The sequence below is a fragment of the Scylla paramamosain genome, chromosome 13 (genome assembly GCF_035594125.1).
Source record: "Scylla paramamosain isolate STU-SP2022 chromosome 13, ASM3559412v1, whole genome shotgun sequence".
In the NCBI taxonomy this organism is placed as follows: Eukaryota; Metazoa; Arthropoda; class Malacostraca; order Decapoda; family Portunidae; genus Scylla; species Scylla paramamosain.
This window is the reverse complement of record NC_087163.1, coordinates 25,219,411-25,239,584: the sequence shown is the minus strand read 5'-3', so window position 1 is coordinate 25,239,584 and position 20,174 is coordinate 25,219,411. Positions and strand designations below refer to the sequence as shown.

The window sequence follows — 20,174 nt, the reverse complement described above, 5'->3', positions numbered from 1 at the left end:
AGAGGGGGGAGTAATGGAGGGGGAATGTAGGGGGCAGTATTGGGGGAGGAAAGAGTGGATGGAATGAGAAAAAAGTGTTTACAAAGAGAAAAGAAAGGTGATATGAGAAAAGAGAAGGGAGGGAGAGGAAAGGGGAGTAGATGGGGGAGGATGGGAAGGAAAGAACGGCATGTAGGGAGGAAAAAGAATGGAAGAGAGAGAGAGAGAGAGAGAGAGAGAGAGAGAGAGAGAGAGAGAGAGAGAGAGAGAGAGAGTAATAGAAATAAATATGAGGTGAGGAATAAGAGGAGAAGGAAGAAAATAAGCTAAAAATTGATAGAAAATACAGACAGGGGATAAAAGGGAACAGAAAAAAAAGGGAGAATAAAGAGTGTAATTGATTCAGGGACAAAATGAAGGAGGTGTATAAACAAGGAGGTAAATCATTAAAAAAGAGAGGGAAAAATGGGGAAATAGGAAAGAATAAGATTTCCCAGAAGGCGAGGCAAAAAATAGGCTGGGAGAAGGAAGGGATGGTGTTGACTCAGTGAATTTTGTTTATATCGCGTTTGTCTGTTCACGAGCTCGTCTCTGCGGCGCTGGGAGGAAATGACGCCCGGAAATGTTGTTATATCGAAGGATCCGTGTGTATTTTAGCTAACTGTATTGATTTTTATATTAATTCATTGAGGGGGGTGAGTTTTTACCGGATCCGAAAAAAAAAAATGGTACAGTTCTGGAAAAAATATGAATAATTTACAAGTGGGATAATGTTTATTTATATATTTTGTATTGATCTTTTTTTTTATTATTGTTTCATTAAGGGCGAAAATTTTTGATCAGATCTAACAAAAAAAAAAGAAGAGAAGAAAGATGGTACGGTTCTAAAAATAAATAAATAAATAAATAAATAAATAATAGTAATTTACGGATAGATGAGTGTTTATTTATATAATTCTATTGATTTATTTACTATTTCACTGAGGGCGAGAATTTTTTTTTTTGCCTAATCTGAAGAAAAATATGGTCTTGAAAAAATAAATAAATAAAAGATACAAATTTACGGATAAAACAAAATGTACGGTTCTTTGGCTCTCATTTCTTTTCCTACTTTATTTTTATTTATTTATTTTTTTTGGGGGGGGAGGGGAACGGGGTGAAGGCAAGGGGAATGGCGTACAAATCTTATTATTTTCTTATCCATTTTCTTTTGGCCCTTGACTGATACCCGTGATACTTATGAAAAGAGAAATAACTATGAAAAAAATATATTCCTTTAATGTTATTCAGCTGACCGATATATATGAAGAGTATACAAGACATCAATGGACGCAAAGATTCGTATGAGTGAATGAAAGGATAGGTTTTCTTTCTTTCTTTCTTTTCTTCTTTTTTTTTTTTTTACTTTTTTTTTGTACGTGTCTGTGATGTGATGTCGGAAGGGACTTTGATGCCCGAAGATCTCTCTTTCTCTCTCTCTCTCTCTCTCTCTCTCTCTCTCTCTCTCTCTCTCTCTCTGAAACAGTTTGGTCAAATCGCAAGTTTTTTTTTTTTTTTAAGCTGATAAAAATTTAGTTCTTTTTACGTAAGGACCAAATCTAATAAAATAAAATAAAATGAATAAAGAATGATAAAATAATAAAGTACCAAAGAAACCTTGACATTATTAAACTGACAAACATAATGTACAAAAAACATGTGAGTGAGTATATAGTTAGATGAATATATAAACAAATAAGATAATAACTAAATAAATAGACGAATAAAGTAAAAGAAGCAGAAAGGAAGAAAGTAGACAAGAGAGAGATAAATAAAAAAGAAAAAGGAACTGGGAAATAGTGCTCAAATATTTAAACACACACACACACACACACACACACACACACACACACACACACACACACACACACACACACAATAAAAAAGACAAACACTTTCGTTCACTCGAAATTGCCTGAAATCAATACGAGAATTTTAAGGCAGGTTAACTCCGCACCCACTCACCTCATGTCCTTCCTTCCTCCCGTCCTCCTTCCTTCCTTCCTTCCTTCCTTCCTTCCTTCCTTCCTTCTTTCTTGTACTTCCCCTTCCTTCTTTCCTTCCATCCTTCCTTTCTTCATTCCTTCCTTCTTTCCCTTTTTTTTTAATATTCTTCCTGCCTTCCTTCTTGTCCTTCCTTCTTCCACCCTTCCTTTCTCTTCCCTCCCTTCCTTCTTTCCCTTCCATCCCTTTCCATCCCCTCCTTTATCCATTCCTTCATTTTCCCTCCTGTGTTACACTCTATATACCTGTCTTATATAACCACCACCACTACCTCCTCCTCCTCCTCCTCCTCCTCCTCCTCTTCCTCCTTTTTGTTTTTTTTTAGCTCAAAGAAAAGATCAATGTACCATATTTTGCATTTTCTTTCTGTCCTCCGTTTTTTTTTTTTCCTGCATTTTTTCTCCCAGCTTAAGTTTATCAGCATCCGTTCTTTGTTCTCGTTCTTGTTCTTTCTAATCTGTTCCATTATTATTGTGGCTTCTCTCTTGCTCTTTCTGTCTCGTTTTTCTGCTAATAAGAACAGTGTGCATCAATAGACTCTCTCTCTCTCTCTCTCTCTCTCTCTCTCTCTCTCTCTCTCTCTCTCTCTCTCTCTCTCTCTCTCTCTCTCTCTCTCTCTCTCTCATTCATCCGCATCAAATATTCAACCTCGTATCTCCTCTCGCAGATGGCTCTCTCTCTCTCTCTCTCTCTCTCTCTCTCTCTCTCTCTCTCTCTCTCTCTCTCTCTCTCTCTCTCTCTCTCTCTCTCTCTCTCTCTCTCTCTCTCTCTCTCTCTCTCTCTCTCTCTCTCTCTCTCTCTCTCTCTCTCTTCCTTTCCTTCTAATCATATTAATGTCTTTCTTTCACACTGTACGTGCTAAGACTGCCTTTAGTAAATATGTGTTCATTACTTAACGGGAGGAGGCGATGGAGGAGGCGGTGAAGGGGTAGAGGAGAGATGAGCGTAGGTCCTCGTGATGCAAGATTCTGTACCAGAGATTTTAGGCTAAGGCTGCTGCGTAACCCTAGAGCGCCCCAGATTGAACAGAGACACCATCGCCACCAGCACCACCACTACAGTAACACCACACCATCTTCCTTGCCTCCATCTTCCCTGTCAGGTACTGCGAGATTTACGTAGTGGTCGCGTAGCAGTGAGGAGGAAGAGAATGTGAGATGATAGGAAGGGAAGGGAGGGAGTGGAAGTGAAGGGAGTGGAAAGTACGAGAAGCGAATGAGGAGGTTAGGGAAAGGGGGAAAGGAAAAGGAAGGGAAATGAAGGGAAGAGAAAGGAGGAGAGGGGTGATAAGGGAGGTGAAGAGAAAGGAGGGGAGAGGGAAGAGGAAATAGTGGAAGAAAGGGATTGGATAAGAGAGAATGGATCAGAGATGAAGCGAAAGAGAGGGGAAGGAAAGGAGGGGTGAAAATGGAAGGAAGGAAAATGATGAAAATTGAATGGAAGGGAAGAAAAGGAAAGGGAGCAGACTGGAAGGGAAGGAAATAAAAGACTAGAGAAAGGAAATGATGGCAAGGGAAGGGAAGGGAAGGGAAGGGAAGGGAAGGGAAGGTAAAGAAAGTGAAGAATGACATTAAATTGTTTATATTATGAAATGGAAGCGACAGAAAATAAACAGAAAAAAAAAATGTATTTGATCTTATGATGTGCGCAGAGGATGATGGGAAAGGAAGACGAGGGAACAGAAAAATGATGGGAAAGGAAAGATAATGAGAAAGAAGGGCGATGGAAAAAGAAGACAATGAAGAGAAACATGAAGGAATGGACACTAAACAGATAAAAGGATAAAAAAAAAAGTGAGAGAACGAAAGGGGAAGTAGGAAAAATTAAAAGAAAAAAGATGGAAAGGAGAAACAGTAGAGGAGTGTATTATAAGAAAAGGGAGGGAGAGGGAGAAGCCAAAACCTTATCCATGGAGCGATTATCTAAGCTTGTATGACCTTGTATGGTCTGGTTCTTTCTCTCCCCTCTCTCCAAGCCCTCACCTCTCCCCTTGTTTTCCGCTTTCCCAACTCTTCCCCTCTCCCCTCTCCCTCTCCCTCTCCCTCTCCCTTTGTTTTCTATTCTTCTCACCCCGACACCTCCCTCTCTCCTTTACTTCCACCTTTATTCCCTCCCCCTTTTTCCTTTATCTTCGCTTTTCCTCTCCTCACTTTTCCTTTTTTCTTTCACATCCTCTCCCTTTCCGTTTTCTCCTCTCCTCAATTTTCCTCCCTCTCTTTTCTCTTTGTTTTCTCTCTCTTCTCTCTCTCTCTCTCTCTCTCTCTCTCTCTCTGGCCTTCTCGTTCTTTCTTTATACTTTTTATCTCTTCTCTCCTTCTCATTCCATTTTTATTCCTTCATTCTGCACCCCATTCTCTCATCTCCCCTCATCTCCTCCCCCTCGCTGCCCTTGTTTCTTCTTCCTCTCCTCCCCTCTTCCTCCTCCCCTACCCTCTCTTCCGTTTTTCCCCTCTCCTCTCTCTTTAGCTTCCACAACCTCCCTTTTACGACCCCCCGCCCTCTCTCTCTCTCTCTCTCTCTCTCTCTCTCTCTCTCTCCCTCTCTCTCTCTCTCTGGTCAGGCAGGCGCAAAGCATCACCTGGCAGGTTAATAATTTGCACCTAACGTAATGGAGGAGGAGGAGGAGGAGGAGGAGGAGGAGGAGGAGGAAGAAGAGGTGGTGGTGGTGGTGGTACTACTACTACTACTACTACTACTACTACTGGTTTACAGTCATTTGGTACTGGGGCGGATGGTACTCAGATCATACCGTTCACTACCGTCATCCACCCGTCCATCCATCCACCAGTCTCCTACCTATTAACACACCCACCCACACTCACCAAACCACCCACCTACCAACCCATCCACCATTCCATCCACTGCCCATTAACCTACCCATCCACAAACAACCACCTACCCTTCCATCCATCCATTGTCCACTGATCCTCTACCAACCTTCTCACCCATTCATACTCATCACCCAACCACTTATCCATCCACTCATTTAATCACCTAGACCTCTCAACCTAACCACTCAACGATCCACCGACTCACCCATCTATCATGTAGTTTTCCTGACCAATACAACTACTGCTTTAACCCTTTCACTTTGATACGAGACAATTATCACCACTATATGCAATGTATGAAACCCGCCTTGCCGCGGCTAAGGTAACACTTTCCCGTCTCTCCCCGTCAATATTTGACGTAATTTACTGGGATTTCTATGTTTTTTCTAGGTGTTTTCTAGACTCAGGAGGAGGAGGAGAAGGAGTTGGAGGGAAAAGTAGGAGTAAAAGGGGGACGGAAGAGGAGGAGGTACGGAGGAAAGGAGGAAAAAAAACACTTCGGCGCCGTATCATTATTTTTCTTTTTTATTAATGGAGTTGGCGTTGTTTTGATGTTTGTTTTAATATTAGAAAAGTATAACAAGTTATGATCTATAATAAAATCTAGTCTAGCTGTGTGTTTGTTTCTCAAAAAAATAACAAATTCGTCACTTTATTTATTTTAACTTTTTTTTATTAGCACGCCTAGGATTGTTTTGGTATTTAATTTAAGACTTAAAAAATATAAGAAACATATACCAAGTAATAATATCCAATAAGATCTAGTCTAGCGTCTCGTATTTTCAAATTTAGAATAAGTCCGTTGCTAGATTTGAAAATATATTTTCTTTATACGACGAGGAATTTGAGTTTTCTTTATTGATCCCGAAAGTAAAAATTTTTTATATTCAGAATATGTAATAGAATCTAGTCTGGCTGTGTTTTCTTTCTCGGTATTATAATTTTTTTTGTGGCACCGTTAGTAAATGTTACAGATTGTTTTTCGGATTTCTCTTTATTATTAGTCAGCCCGGAAAATTTTTTTATATTCACAATATTAGTTAAAGTATATGGTAAGTCAGAATTTATAGTGCATTCCAGTCTGGGCGTCTTCTTTCTTCTCGCGATTTTCAAAATGAATTGCGTTACGTAAATATAAGGGCCGAGACACACATTTTCCCTTCCTTCCTCCTTGTTTGTACATCAATATCTAGCTAAAATTCCGAGTGTTTCCAAACTTAGATGTGAGCAAAATCCAGAATTAACCACGTAAATAGATAAATAACCCCAAAAATGCCTCAAATAAAGCTTAAATAAATTGAAAATTGTAGACCCGTTCAGACCTCCCACCATGAAAGCATGACGTCATCAGCACCAGACCGAGATCTCCTCTCCTACCTCCCCGTGTCTCTTCGTTAATATTTCCCTCAATTTCCAGGTTTGTAGTAGGTAGAGAAGGAAATGGGGAACGGAAATGCGTAAGGGAGTATAATAGTAGTAGTAATACTAGTTGCAATAGTTACATTGAGCGTAAATAGGGAAAGCAGAGTATGTTTTAGGAACTGTGCTGTGAGAAAGACGGTTCGTGGAGCTTGAACAGGGAAGTAGTGTGTGCTAGGAGCTGTGTGTGTGTTGTGAGGGATACCGTACTTAGAACTTAAATACTTGTAGCGAAAGTGGTGTGTGGTAAAAACGGTGTGTTGTGAGGAAAACGGTACGTGGAGCTTGCATACTCGCAGGCAAAGTACTGCATGGTAGGAACTGTGTGTTGTGAGGGATACCGTACTTGGAACCTAAATACTCATACGGAAAGTAGTGTGTGGTAAAAACTGTGTGTTGTGAGGAACATGCTCGCAGGGAAAATACTGTATTGTAGGAAGTGTGTGTTGGGAGGGGTGAAAATTTCTTAGGAATGAGTAGTGGGGATTAAATAATGTGTGTTTTATTGCAATGATTAGTGAGAATATTTATTTATTTATTTATTTATTAGGTGATGAAATAAATGTCGTCTAAGGGAAATCATTAAGAAAGTATTTGTGGGTTGTCTTAGATACTGACATGGGACAGGATGGGAGTGACGACTGAAAGAAGATAAGAAGGAAGAGGATTAGGGAAGAGATGAGGTGAAGGAAAATACATGTTGGCTGGAAATAGAAAAAAAAAATAAATAAATAATGAGACGAACGTTGCACAATTATACCTAACTTAATAACCAAACTTAACCTAACCATACTGAACCTATGCAAACTTAACCTAACTAAACGTAACCTAACTAAACATGTACTAAAACGAATCACCACCACCACTACCAACATCCGATCACCACCACCACCACCACCACACTACCTCCCCTGTGTTTTCCCTTCTTCACACACCACCATTGTGATATTCAAGGGTAAATCTGCTACTATGACCCCTCTGCTGCCCCCCTGCTCTGTGCCTCCCTGCTTCCCCTTACCCTACCTCCTTCCCCGGACCCATCACCATCCCTGTCTCTCCCCGAGTTGACCCGCCCCGCCCCGCCCCGCCCCGCCCCGCCGAGCCCTCTGCCACACAACAACCTTGATCAATCTCCGGTTTGTGTTTTCTGCTACCAATTAATTTCCGGGAGGTTTTTCTTGATCCGCACAGTTTCCCGTTCCTCATCTCCCTCACCTCTCTCATCTCCCCATCTCCCCTCACCTCCCTCATCTCCCTCTCCAGCTTCTGTCCCCGTCCTCACACACACACACACACACACACACACACACACACACACACACACACACACACAAACAGTAATTAATGTAGTCGTGGTCACAATAGCGTCAATCACTAATGCAAAACAGATGCGCCGCTGGAACAGACACGTGCAAACAACCAAATGATACACAGGAATAAACTGACCGTGAAATGAAGTTAAATTAAATCAAACGCAACCATCAAAAATATCCGCCTATGCGTGTGTGTGTGTGTGTGTGTGTGTGTGTGTGTGTGTGTGTGTGTGTGTGCGTGGGTGGGTTGGGATACGTTGGTGGAGAGGCGGACGCAACATCACCGATAACGCCTGTGGATTACATCAATGGCGGCGGTGGTGATGGTGGCAGTGGTGATGGTGGTAGTAGTGGTGGTAGTGGTGGTGGCGAGCACTGCACCGGACAGCTAAATTAACACACAGCAGAGCACAGGACGGTGGACAGGCTGGGACGACACGGCAGGGCGCAGGCCACACCCTCCTGACCACCTACCCAACCTCCCCTTCCTCCCACCTCCCACTCCCCCCACTCCTCCTCCTCGTAAGTCCCACGTCGCGAACCTCCTTTGGAACAGCGTCAGGAAATGTTGTGTCCTGAAGGGGGAAACTCGTGCACCAAGCTGGACACAAGACTGGTGCAGTAGTGTGGTAATTCCTCTGCTGCCACGTGCCGTCCACCTACCTGTGTGTTTACCTGCAGGTGTCATGTGCCTCTTCTTCCTTGTACATCCCTCCCTTCCCTTCCCTTCCCTTTCCCTGCCTGCCTTCCTTCCTTCCTTCTCTCTCTTCATGCCTGGTTGGTTTTGTATGTATTTCTCTCTCTCTCTCTCTCTCTCTCTCTCTCTCTCTCTCTCTCTCTCTCTCTCTCTCTCTCTCTCTCTCTCTCTCTCTCTCTCTATCTATCTATCTCTTGTTTATTTTATCTAATTCTCGCTCGCTCTCTCACTCTCTCTCTCGGTCTCACTCGTGCTGTCTGTGTCAGGGTGTGTTCGCTGTCTCATTCCTGTTGTCTTGTTCTTATCTGCATTGCATTGCGTTGTGGTGTGCTGCGATGTGTTGTGTTGTCTGTCTGTCTGTCTGCACGTATGTCCGTCTGCATGTAAACCAAATCAGTAAAATAAAGAAAAGATGGTACTAAATAAGAAGACAAAAAAAAAAAAGAACGAAACTCAAATGAATTATTAGAGTAAATATATAAATGGAATACCCTAAAAGCAAAACAGTAATAAAAGAAAACGAGAAACATGTATTTGCGTCGCGGCTTGAGGTTTCACACAGAGAGAGAGAGAGAAGAGAGAGAGAGAGAGAGAGAGAGAGAGAGAGTTAACGTTAGAAATAAAATAAAAAGAGCTAAAAAATATATACATATATATATATCGTGACTCGTTTTTTGGAAATGACGGCTCTTGTGGAAGGTTTACACACGTGATGTAAATTGACGAAGTAAACTCAGCGGAAATGTTACACGGTTTTCCCCTCGTGCACAGGAAGGGGGAGGAGGGGAAGGGAGGGAAGGAGGGATGAATGAGGGGGAAGGTGAATGAGAGATGGAGAGTGGGAAAATGAGAGAAGGAAGGAGAGAAAGGGGGTGTGAGGGAGGGAGGCAGAGAAGGAGGGAGGGAGATGAATGAGGAAGAGAGACTGAAAAAAAATGAAGGAGAGAGGAAGGGAAGGAAGAAGAGAAGGATGAGGGAGAGAAAGAGGCTGAAATGAATGAGGAAAGGAAGGGGAGAGGGATGAAGGGGAGAGGGAGATAATAAGGAAGGAAGAGAAAGAAACTGAAAGGGATAAAGTAAGGAGGATGAGGAATGAAGAATGAGAAAGGGAGATTAAAAAAAATGAAAAAAATGAATGAATGAATGAAGGAAGTTATGAATGAGAGACCAAGTTAAGACTGAGACTGAAGGGGATGTGGTAGAAATGAAGGAATAAAGGAGGGAGGCTGCGAATGATTAACGAGAGAGAGGAAAGAAGACAAGAAGGAATGACAAGGTTTAGGAAGGCGAGGCAGGTAAGCACCCAGGTATTGTTGGCGGTAGTTATGAGGAAATAGTTAGAAATAGTTGAAAGATCTTAATGGGATAGTTATGGTGTTTATTAGAGACGATGAGAGAGAGAGAGAGAGGGGGGGGGAGGTGTATTAGTAAGAGGAAGAGGGAGAGGGGGAAGGGAAAGGGGGAGAGAGAGAGAGAGAGAGAGAGAGAGAGAGAGAGAGAGAGAGAGAGAGAGAGAGAGAGAGAGAGAGAGTTATGAATAAGACAATAATAAGAAGAAATTAAAAAGACAGGACAAAGGAAGGAAAGGGAAAGAAAACTATAGATACACAAAAGGAGAGAAGAGAAGCGTTGAAAAAAAAAAAAAAGGAAATGAATGAAAAAGTGGCGGAGGAGATGAAAAGCGCGCGAAAGATTGGGGAAGAAAAATAAGGCACAGAAAGAGACAAGTGGAGGAGAGGAAAAGGGTTGATTGATGAAGTGATTGTCTGATTGATGTTAATTGACGGCAACAATGAAGTCACGTGACGCTGCTAGAAAGAAAAGAAAGGAGAGGAGACGAGGAAAGGATGAAGGACTGAATAGAAGAAAGGAAAGGTGGAGAAAGGAGGAGAGGAGAGAGGAAGGAAGAATGGAATATAAAGAGAAATGAAGGAAGGAGGAAAGAAAAGGGAGGAGAATAGAGGAGGAGGAATGATGGAATAGATGAAAGAAGAGATGAAGAAAGGAGGGAAGGAGAGGAGGAGGAAGAATGAGATAGAGGAAACGAGAGATGGAGGACGGAGTGAGAGGAAAGGCGAGGAGAGGAGAGGAGGAGGAAGGACAGAACAGAGGAAAGGAGAGGTGGAGAAAAATTAAATATGGGAGGAAAGGAAGAAGAGAGGAGAGTAGAGAAAGAAGGAGAAGGAAACAGTGGCAGAAGAGATGTAGAAGGAGGAAATGGAGGAAAAACAGATAAATTAGACGGAATAGGGCAGAGGGAGGAAAAAAAATGACCTAAAAGAAGTAAAAAGAAGGAAAAGAACAAAAGAAAATGGAACTAAGAAAGAAGACGAAAATAGAAAAAAAGAAAGAAAATACGAAACGGAGAAACGAAAAGAGAGATGGATGAAGGGAAATGTAGGTGAAGGAACGGGCTGACGGAAGGGAAGGGAAGGAGAAGAGGAAGGGGTAAGGGGTGCGGGTGAAATGAGGTGTGGGATTGCTAGTCGTTATTTCCAGATCATCGCAATATAACGTCACTCTGATGCATTGCGACGAACGTTCCCCCGCTTCGAGATTAGAGCCGGGAGAGATTCGTGCATTTTATAACTCTTGGCATTTCCGCAATAATAGTCAAGTAAGACGAGGAACGCAGGTAAGACTGGTAAGGGAGGTAAGACAGGTGAGACAGGAGAGATAAGCCAGGTGAATCAGGTTGGACAGGCAGAGGACAGGTGAGACAAATAAGACAGGTAATGCAGGTAAGGCAAGAGAGATAAGCCACATAATCAAGGTTACACAGGTAAAATAAGACAGGTAAACCAGGTAGGACAGGTAAGACGAGAGATAGGCCAAATAATCAACGTGAAACAGGTAAGATAAGATAGGTAAGCAATATCAAACAAGGAAAACAAGACAGGTATGCTAGATCATCTTCACCATCACTCACCATCATCATCATCATCATCATCATCATCATCACCTCGAAGCAAAACGAAGAAAAGAAAATTCTGAACGCTATAAAAAAAAAGTGAAATCCAAATAAGATAGGCAAACGAGCGAATAAATAAAATGATAAACTAATTAACTCAGCCCAAGAAATTAAAACAAGTAAACGAGAAGAAAATAATTACATTACATAACAACGCGACGCAAACAAGCCAGCCAGACTTGTAATTAACGATCTTATTAACGACTAATTAAAACTTACAACTTTTTAGCTACTGACCATTGGGTGTTGGGGGGGTGAGGGGAAGAGGGGGGGAGGTAGGGAGAGGAGGAAGGGGAGAAAGAACAGCAGAAGAAAAGAGTTAATGATGGGATGGATAGAGGATTGGAAGGTAATGAGAAGGGAGGGGAAAAAAATCAGGAGGAATAAAGAACGATAGACGGAGAGGAAAGCAACACAGAAAGGTAATTAGAGGGAAGAAGGAAAGAAGTAATAAGGCGTGGGAGGGAAAGGGAGGGAAAGGAGGGAGAAAAAAGAAGAGGGAAAGAAGGAAGAATGGAAGGAAAGTAAGGAGAGAAAAGAAGGAAATCAAGAAAGGAGGAAGAACAAGAAAATGGAAAGATAATAGGAGGAAAGAGATGATGGAAGGAAAGAAAAGTACGAAGGAAGAAAAAGGAGAAAGGAAGGAGACAATAGAGGAAAAGAAAGACGAGAGGGAGGAAAGAAGTGGAGGAGAGAAAGGACGAAAGGAAGGAAGGAAGGAGGGAAAAGCGATGGAAGGATGGATGGATGAAGGACAGGAAGTTTTCTCCGTTCCCTCTCTCACTTTTCTTTCTTCCTTTCCGCTTCCTCCTCCGGTCACGTGTTGTAGTTTGTGCTTAACAATGGGCGGTGATTGGCCACCTACATGAGAGAGAGAGAGAGAGAGAGAGAGAGAGAGAGAGAGAGAGAGAGAGAGACGTAGTACTGGTCGTGGGAAGAAAGTGAGGAAAGGAGATACAGAAAAAAAATAAGCAAGGAGAACAAGGATAGATAAAGAAAGGGGAGTTAATTTTGGCATAGATAAATAGATAGATAGATAGATAGAAAGCAGTAGTAGTAGAAGTAGTAGTAGTAGTGGCAGTAGTAGTAGTAGTAGTAAGTAATAGCTGGGTTAGTGTTCTTCGTAAATAAGAAACAAGAACACTTCAATGCTAGACAAACAGAACACTTCAATGCTAGACAAACAGGACTATAATCAAAAACAAGATTTCTACATTATGAAACAGAAGCAGTCTCGAGAACCAGGCTAAACATCTCTGTTGCCTTTGAAAACAGCTGTGGTGAGAGCAAAGCGTTTCTAAATACAGGCCAGAGTAACCCAAAGTGTCAACAGAGTGACCCATGACGCATATGGTGAGAAGAAGACGGACTAAGGAATGTAAACACCACAAGAGCTGCCATCTGTGGGTTGAGTGGCGTTCCGCAGTGTCTTATCGTCTCATGTTTCTTATGTAAACAAAAAAGATAAATGAGTAAATGTATAGAAGGAGAAAAAGAATGAAAAATGAACTGGGAAGTGGGTTAATAAAGAGAGGCAAAATGTATAAACGAATAAACTCAGACGTCCTTGCATAAAAATCAAGTAAATTAAAAATAAAGAGAAGTACAAAGTGATGAAAGTAGGATTCATGGAAGACGACGATGACGACGAGGAGGAGAAGGAGGAGGAGGAGGAGGAGGAAAAGCAGGAAAGATAAGTAAAGAAAGAATACAAAGGAATATGAAAGGTGTTTAAAAGGAAATACAGAACGACGAGGAGGGTGAAAACACGAAGAAAAAGAAAAAAGAACAAGAACAAGAAGAGTAAGACGCACAATAACAAAAAACAAGAATGAAGAAAAAGAGAAAATAAAAGAAGTAAAGGAAAGACAAAGCGAACAAGGAAGAAACAGAACAAACACCCAACAAACTTTAACATCAGAGAGAGAGAGAGAGAGAGAGAGGCAGAGAGGCAGGTGTTCGCCCCTCGTCCCACAACGGGCCGCTTCTGAGTTCGAAGCTTCAGTCTATCATCATTAGTGTGTTAGTCGACGGAGCTCACCATCCCGACGGTCCATTAGGAACTGCCCGTTTGTCACCGCCACAGCGAGGAGTGGCGAGGGGGAGGGGCGGGGACTGAGGAAGGGAGAGATGTGTTGAGGTGGCCGGTGGGACGGGGAGAAAACACTGAAGGGAAGACAGATAGGGGAGGGGAAAAAAATAGAAAGGAAAGAAAGATATTATTGTTCACTTTTCTCCATCGCCCCGCCTCTCTCTGTCTCTATCACTCTCGCTGTCTCCCTCTGCGTGTGTGTGTGTGTGTGTGTGTTTATCTGTAATCACTAACACGCCAAATCGAATTAATCAATGCACAATCAAATTTCAAGACAATTACCCAAGTTGAAAAGAATACTGATGAGCGAGTTACCGCTGTTTGTTTGTTTGTGTGTGTGTGTGTGTGTGTGTGTGTAGTAAGGAGGGTGTGATTTCGCGAGCTCATTATGTTGAAGTGGATGTTTGAACTCCTGGTATGCTTATGAAAGTGGATGTGGATGTATGTGGATTTTGGTGGATGGGTTGATGGGTATAGTATATGAGTGGATGTAGGTGGGTGCAGGGGTCGGGTTTGGATGTAGATGAATGCCTGTAGGAATGAAAATGGATGAAGGTGGATGCGTGAGTGGGGTATGGATGGATGTAGTGGACTGGGTGTGTTTGTATGTGGATGGAGATGAGGAATGCACCTACTGGAAGGAAAACATAACTAAAAGACTTGATTTCCCCAATTCCTAGCCAGTATAACGTTTACAGATGGCAGTAGAACAAAGGGAGTTTCTCAAAGTGGTTAGCGAACTAGAGGAAATATACCAAATGGCAACGCAAGACTGAAAATAAGGATAACTATGAGGATAAGAGAAAGTCGGATGATCACGATGGAAAAACAAGAAAATAATTGAGTATACCAGTGTGATTAGCGGAAAAAAATGTACCAGACTGCAATGAAAAGTTGAAAAATGTGAACATGAGAGAGAGAGAAAGTTGGATGATAATAATAAAAACAATAAAATAAATAAAATAAATAAAATAAAAGAAGGAAGTATCTCAAGAGTGCCTAACGATCAAGAGAAAATATACCAGACACCAATGAAAAGCTGAAAATGAGAATGAATAAGAACACGAGAGAGAAAGCTGAATGAGTATATGATCGCTGACGGTACATTTAAAGTTGCTGCCACCAGTGTTGTCAGCACGCGTGAGGAGGAGCAGACGCCCTCAGCACTGCATTACACTCGCGGCCTCGTATGATATCGTTAGGCGCGACTTATGCCTGCCAACGCTGCAGACTGACACCGTTTCTTCTCGTTTCAAGGCCAGCAGTATCTTGTGCCCTACCCCCCCCCCCCCCCCCCCCCATCTGTGACTGTCAGTGTATAAATTTTTCTGTGTGTAAGTTTATTCTCTCTCTCTCTCTCTCTCTCTCTCTCTCTCTCTCTCTCTCTCTCTCTCTCTCTCTCTCTCTCTTCCCATCTGCATAGGGACAAGACACAACACCCGCCCCCTAAGAGAGTAAGCATGAAAAATTAACATAACTACGATAAGTAATGTGAAAATTTTCCAAACAGTGATGATGTAAAAGTTGATTTAAATTCTTGAGATGACTTTATGAAGAGAGAGAGAGAGAGAGAGAGAGAGAGAGAGAGAGAGAGAGAGAGAGAGAGAGAGAGAGAGAGAGAGAGAGAGAGAGAACTTACCAATTTCTACCAGAGCTGGGTTGAAAATGCAGCACTTGTTAATCTTGCCACTGTAGAGCCAAATAACACGACGGGTAGCAAACTTCGTAGAGAGAGAGAGAGAGAGAGAGAGAGAGAGAGAGAGAGAGAGAGAGAGAGAGTGGGAGAGAGAGGGAGAGAGTACTACTAGAACGAGCGAATCACCCACGGAATGGTCGACAAACTTGATGAGACGAACACCCCTTGACTCTTTTCCATTCACCTTTATGTTTACTGCCCGTTTTATCGTGACTGTGTGTGTGTATGAGAGGAGAGAGAGAGAGAGAGAGAGAGAGAGGATTGTGTATGTGTGTTTATACTAAGAAAAAAGAACTATATATATATATATATATATATATATATATATATATATATATATATATATATATATATATATATATATATATATATATATATATATATATATATATATATATTTACTTCATACACTCATATTTGAGGGAAAGTTATGCTCATTAATTATTTTTCTTCTCTCTATCTTTTTTTCCTTCTTTCTTTCTCTATTTACTCTGCTTTTTTCCCTTACTTTTCTCTCTTTTCTGTTTCCATGTACCAAAATGCGCAGCTCGTTTCTCTCTCTCTCTCTCTCTCTCTCTCATTCCACGCTTTTTTATTTAAATCTCGAAAACCTTTCAAGATAGATTTTTGTATCCGGAATCAGCGCTACAGTTTCCCCCTAAAACTGTTAATATGTAAATGGAAAACGAGTGTGTTGGCGTCACAAAGACAATTGACTCACTTTTTATATTTATTTATTTTGCAGAAGGAACAAAACACGATATTCCTTTTTTTTCAGTTTTATTTATTAATCTTCCGTTTGTCATTTTTCGCTTACTATGATCATTACAATATTTTATCACACGCTCGAGAACACGTCTCTCTCTCTCTCTCTCTCTCTCTCTCTCTCTCTCTCTCTCTCTCTCTCTCTCTCTCTCTCTCTCTCTCTACGTGACCCCCTCCAATAAACGTACCATCTAAACATCACTTCCCTCTCCCCTCCCTCTCTTTTCAGTCCAGCTTTCACTTCCCTCTCCACCCATCTATCCCTCTCTTTCCCATTCCGTCCCTCTCTCCCTCACATCCTGTTCCATCCATCCATTCCCTCCCCTCCCGTTCCTGTCTCTTTCCTCCCCTCTCATGTATGCCCTCTCCTCTCACTACGTGTCTCCTTCCCCTCCCCTCCCTGCTTCCATTCCCAAACCGCGCGCTGTCAGGATGGAGGGAAAGAGCTGAAATTTCTACTGAATATCCTGAGAGATATTGCCACTGAGAGAGAGAGAGAGAGAGAGAGAGAGAGAGAGAGAGAGAGAGAGAGATTATACAGTATTCACACATATTACATTCCTGTCATTTCTGTCCTTCCTGTCTTTCCAGTCGTGTGTTGTGCTGCGTAAACTCAATTCTGTAGCTGAGAGTACAGGCAGGAGTTTACCATAATATTCACTGCTGCGTTCCTACGTGTAGCAAACAAGGCATAACGTCAGTGTAAGCGTATCTGTTATGAATTGTTTGGCTGATAAGGTGATACGTGGGAATGGTTATCAAATAAGGTGGTGGATGACAAGAGTACTTTGAGTTATCAGGCTTGTTGGTGCACTCAGTAGGCAGCGTTAAGAGAACATTAAACAAATTTATGGATAGGGCTGATAGTAGGTGGACATTTGGTATGTGTGTTTTATTCAAGGGACTGCTGTGTGTAGGCTTACGTACTCCTGTTGGCTTATTGTATGTACGTAGCTTTCTTTATGTTATTTGTGTGTTCTCGCCGCTTGGGAATGAATAGGCTGATATTATTGTTACTGCTATTACTTTATGGTGGTGGTGGTGGTGGTGGTGGTGGTGCTATTGCTACTGCTATTACTACTACTACTACTACTATACTACTACTACTACTACTACTACTACTACTACTACTACTACTACTACTACTAAGAATAACAACCAAAACAACAACAACAACAGCATCATCATCATCAAGAAAAAAATAAATATATAGAATAACAACAACAACACAACAACAACAACAACTGTAACGTCTTCCCTCCCCGCGCCGCCCCATCCCCTCGTCATTCCCGTCGAAGAAACAAGACGCCCGGGCCGAAAACTTTTCCTTTCCCAGAACCGCTCGCTCGCCCTCCGCCGCCGACCATTATATATATACGTATATATTAAAGTTCTGCCTTAAAAAAAGAACTTTGGTGTCAATCTCGCGGAAATTGCCACCGCTGAGAGAGAGAGAGAGAGAGAGAGAGAGAGAGAGAGAGAGAGAGAGAGAGAGAGCAAATTGTACCCTTCACTTTTAATTAAAGTCTTTTTTGTCTACCCGTATAACAAGATGAAAGGATCTTAGCTACTGGTGATGGTGGTGGTGATGGTGGAAGTAGTGATGGTGATAGTGGTCGCTGATGGGTGTAGAAGTACGCATAGAACACACACACACACACACACACACACACACACACACGGTTGGTTCAACAGGTTAGGGTGGCGTGATGGTCAAGCATGATATTGTTAGACCACCATCACACATCAAGAGACCCGGAGGATGACGAGAGTCTGGGGACGTAACGGAAGCGAGGCCAGGAAGGTTAAGAGGAGAGGAAAGGGAGAAAACCGAAAAACGAGGCCAGGGAGGTGACGAGGAGACAAGAACCGGGAGGAAACAGGAAAACGAGACCAGACGAGGAGGCGAGGACGAAAGGAAAACGGAGGATAACGAGGCCGGAAGTGACGAGGAGGCGACTCAGATGGTGAGCAAGAGGGAAACAAGACCTGAAGAAGGGAAGGAAATCAGAGAAGACTGGTAAGAGGAGGAAGGAGAGGCGAGACTCCAGGCTAGAACGAATCAGGAGGAATACGAGGCCACAAGGAGTACCACTAACCGTACGTCTCGCCACCCGCAGGAGAATGCCAACCCGATTTTTATAACTCTTCGAGAGAATCCAAGAGGCGGGGAGGTGGAAACTTGGCGGTGAAGGCAGCAGGCGAGCGGTGAGGAATTTCTCCGATACCAATATTAGTGCGACGCAGGGGTGCGGATACGGTGCTGGCAAGGGTGTGGGTATTCCAAGTGACGCGAGGGGCAAGTTACGGACATGACTAGTGAAGGAGAACGACCGCTGCGCCGCCTTGGGTGTGTAGGTATTGGTTGCAGTGATCAGTGAACGGGGGACGTGACCTGAGGCGTGATCTTTCGAGGGATGACATCACAGGGGAAGTTGATCTGTGATGATGTGACCTATGCATACATACACTTGGGGAAAGGGACGCCTGTGGGGGTTCTCTTGCCTCTCCTCTCCGCCCACGTCTCTCTCTCTCTCTCTCTCTAGCATGATATGATTGGTGGGTGGGTGGGCGCAGCGAGGCGAGTGATGGCCAGCGGGTTCCGGATTGACGATAATCATTAAGGCGACCCGGAAATGTATGTTGTCTATTACGCTGCTAATCGCCATGAGTGGACCTCTCATTAACGAATTAATTGACGCAGTATTTCAGTTTATTTGGGTTTTCTTTCATTTTTTCTTATGGGAGTAGCTTCAAGAATGTCACAGGAAGACCACGGGAAGACTAACACCAGCAAATGATCCACAAAACTCCCACCCGTGTCCACATTGCCAGCGATCCACTAAGGTTCCATCCATGTCCACATTGCCAGCGATCCACTAAGGTCCCACCTATGTCCACATTGCCAGCGATCCACTAAGGTCCCACTAGCGTCCCCATTACCAGCTATTCCCTAAGGTCCCTCCAGTGTCCACCTTGCCAGCAATCTATTAAGATCCCGCCAGTGTCCACATTGTCCATCTTGAAAGCAGTACCATAAAGATGCACAAAATATCAGGTAAGGGACAAAGGCTGAATACTGAACAATCTTTTCCCTAAGGATCTTGTGAGGAAAACAGCAGTACTTATTCAGAAACTCGTACGGATTATTGTTCCTAGCAGATTGTGGATGGATTGTGGATTTGTTTGATAATGTAAGGCAGAATCTCTCAAGACCAGCAAGTCCCTTATCTGTGTTCAAGAAAAGAGAGGTGGAGAGGACTGAAGACACGGGACTGAGAACTCTACCTCCAGAATATTGTTTTCATACTAAGCCATTGAAAACAAGGCATTAGTGCACTTCTGTTCGTTAAGATTCATTATCATTATTTCATTCTCATATTTCAGTCCCGCTTCTCTCCTGGATGCTGAAGTAACGCGTGGGAAGAGGAAAATCATATTAAAAAAGTAAATAAAAAGGATAAAAGGGCGTAAAGTGTTCTTCCATTCTCCATGACTGATTGTGTTTATATACTTTCTACCCTTACTTAATTTCTGCTCTCTCTCTCTCTCTCTCTCTCTCTCTCTCTCTCTCTCTCTCTCTCTCTCTCTCTCTTGGATACTGATATCACACACGGGAAGAGGACAACTGTAAAAAAGAAGAGAAAGAAAGTCGCCGATAAGTTTCCTAATATTTCCGTAGTATTCCTAGGAGCAGTCTTTCTTGGTTCATACCAGTGTCCACTTCCCCATACACTTCCTCCTCCACTCGGCCTTCCATTAGCAGGGTTGCAATACAAATGAGATCGAGGAAGATAGAGGGAGGTGGAGGGACGGGGTCATGAGGCAATCAAGGAACAGGTGAGGTGAGTAGAAAACATTGGGAGAGATTCAGAGTATGCAGCATATGGGACCGTATTCAGAAACGCTCTGCCCTCTCACCATGACTATTTTCAAAGGCCACAGAGACATTAACCTGTTCTCGCGAGTGTTTTACCTGTTAATAATGTAGAAATATTGTTGGTCTGTCACTAGAACCACAAAAAAACATCTTTAAAAATCCGTGCAGTTCCAACTAGAGCCTTTGAACGTAGCGTAGGTGCGGTAAGAAGTATTTCAGAATACGGACCTCAAGTATCTGCCCATGATGATGAGAAGGCTGTTGGGGAAAGAGGCAGCCGTGGCAGTAGGAGGAAGAGGAAGAGGAAACAATGTCCCTTGCCTCTTAAAGCTTATCACTCATCTACTTACCGTCTCGTCGCGTGTCGTGGCCCTCTACTCCACACGCTGCTTTAATCAGTTTACTGTCAATGACAAAACTTGAATCCTTTTATTGCTTTTCCCTTCTCCATCCGCGCCACTCAGCCACTCTCGTTCCTGCAAGTAATT

At 42.7% G+C, this 20,174-nt stretch overlaps 1 long non-coding RNA gene across 4 annotated transcripts in view; it reads right to left on the bottom strand.

The window, feature by feature from the left end:
- The window catches only part of LOC135106568 (uncharacterized), a 59,212-nt gene that overhangs the window by 31,754 nt on the left and 7,284 nt on the right, over positions 1 to 20,174 (bottom strand). For all 4 annotated transcript variants that reach the window (XR_010271366.1, XR_010271363.1, XR_010271365.1 and 1 more), the window contains exon 2: positions 20,037 to 20,162. This is a non-coding gene — a long non-coding RNA (uncharacterized LOC135106568). The remainder of the gene's footprint in view (positions 1 to 20,036; positions 20,163 to 20,174) is intronic.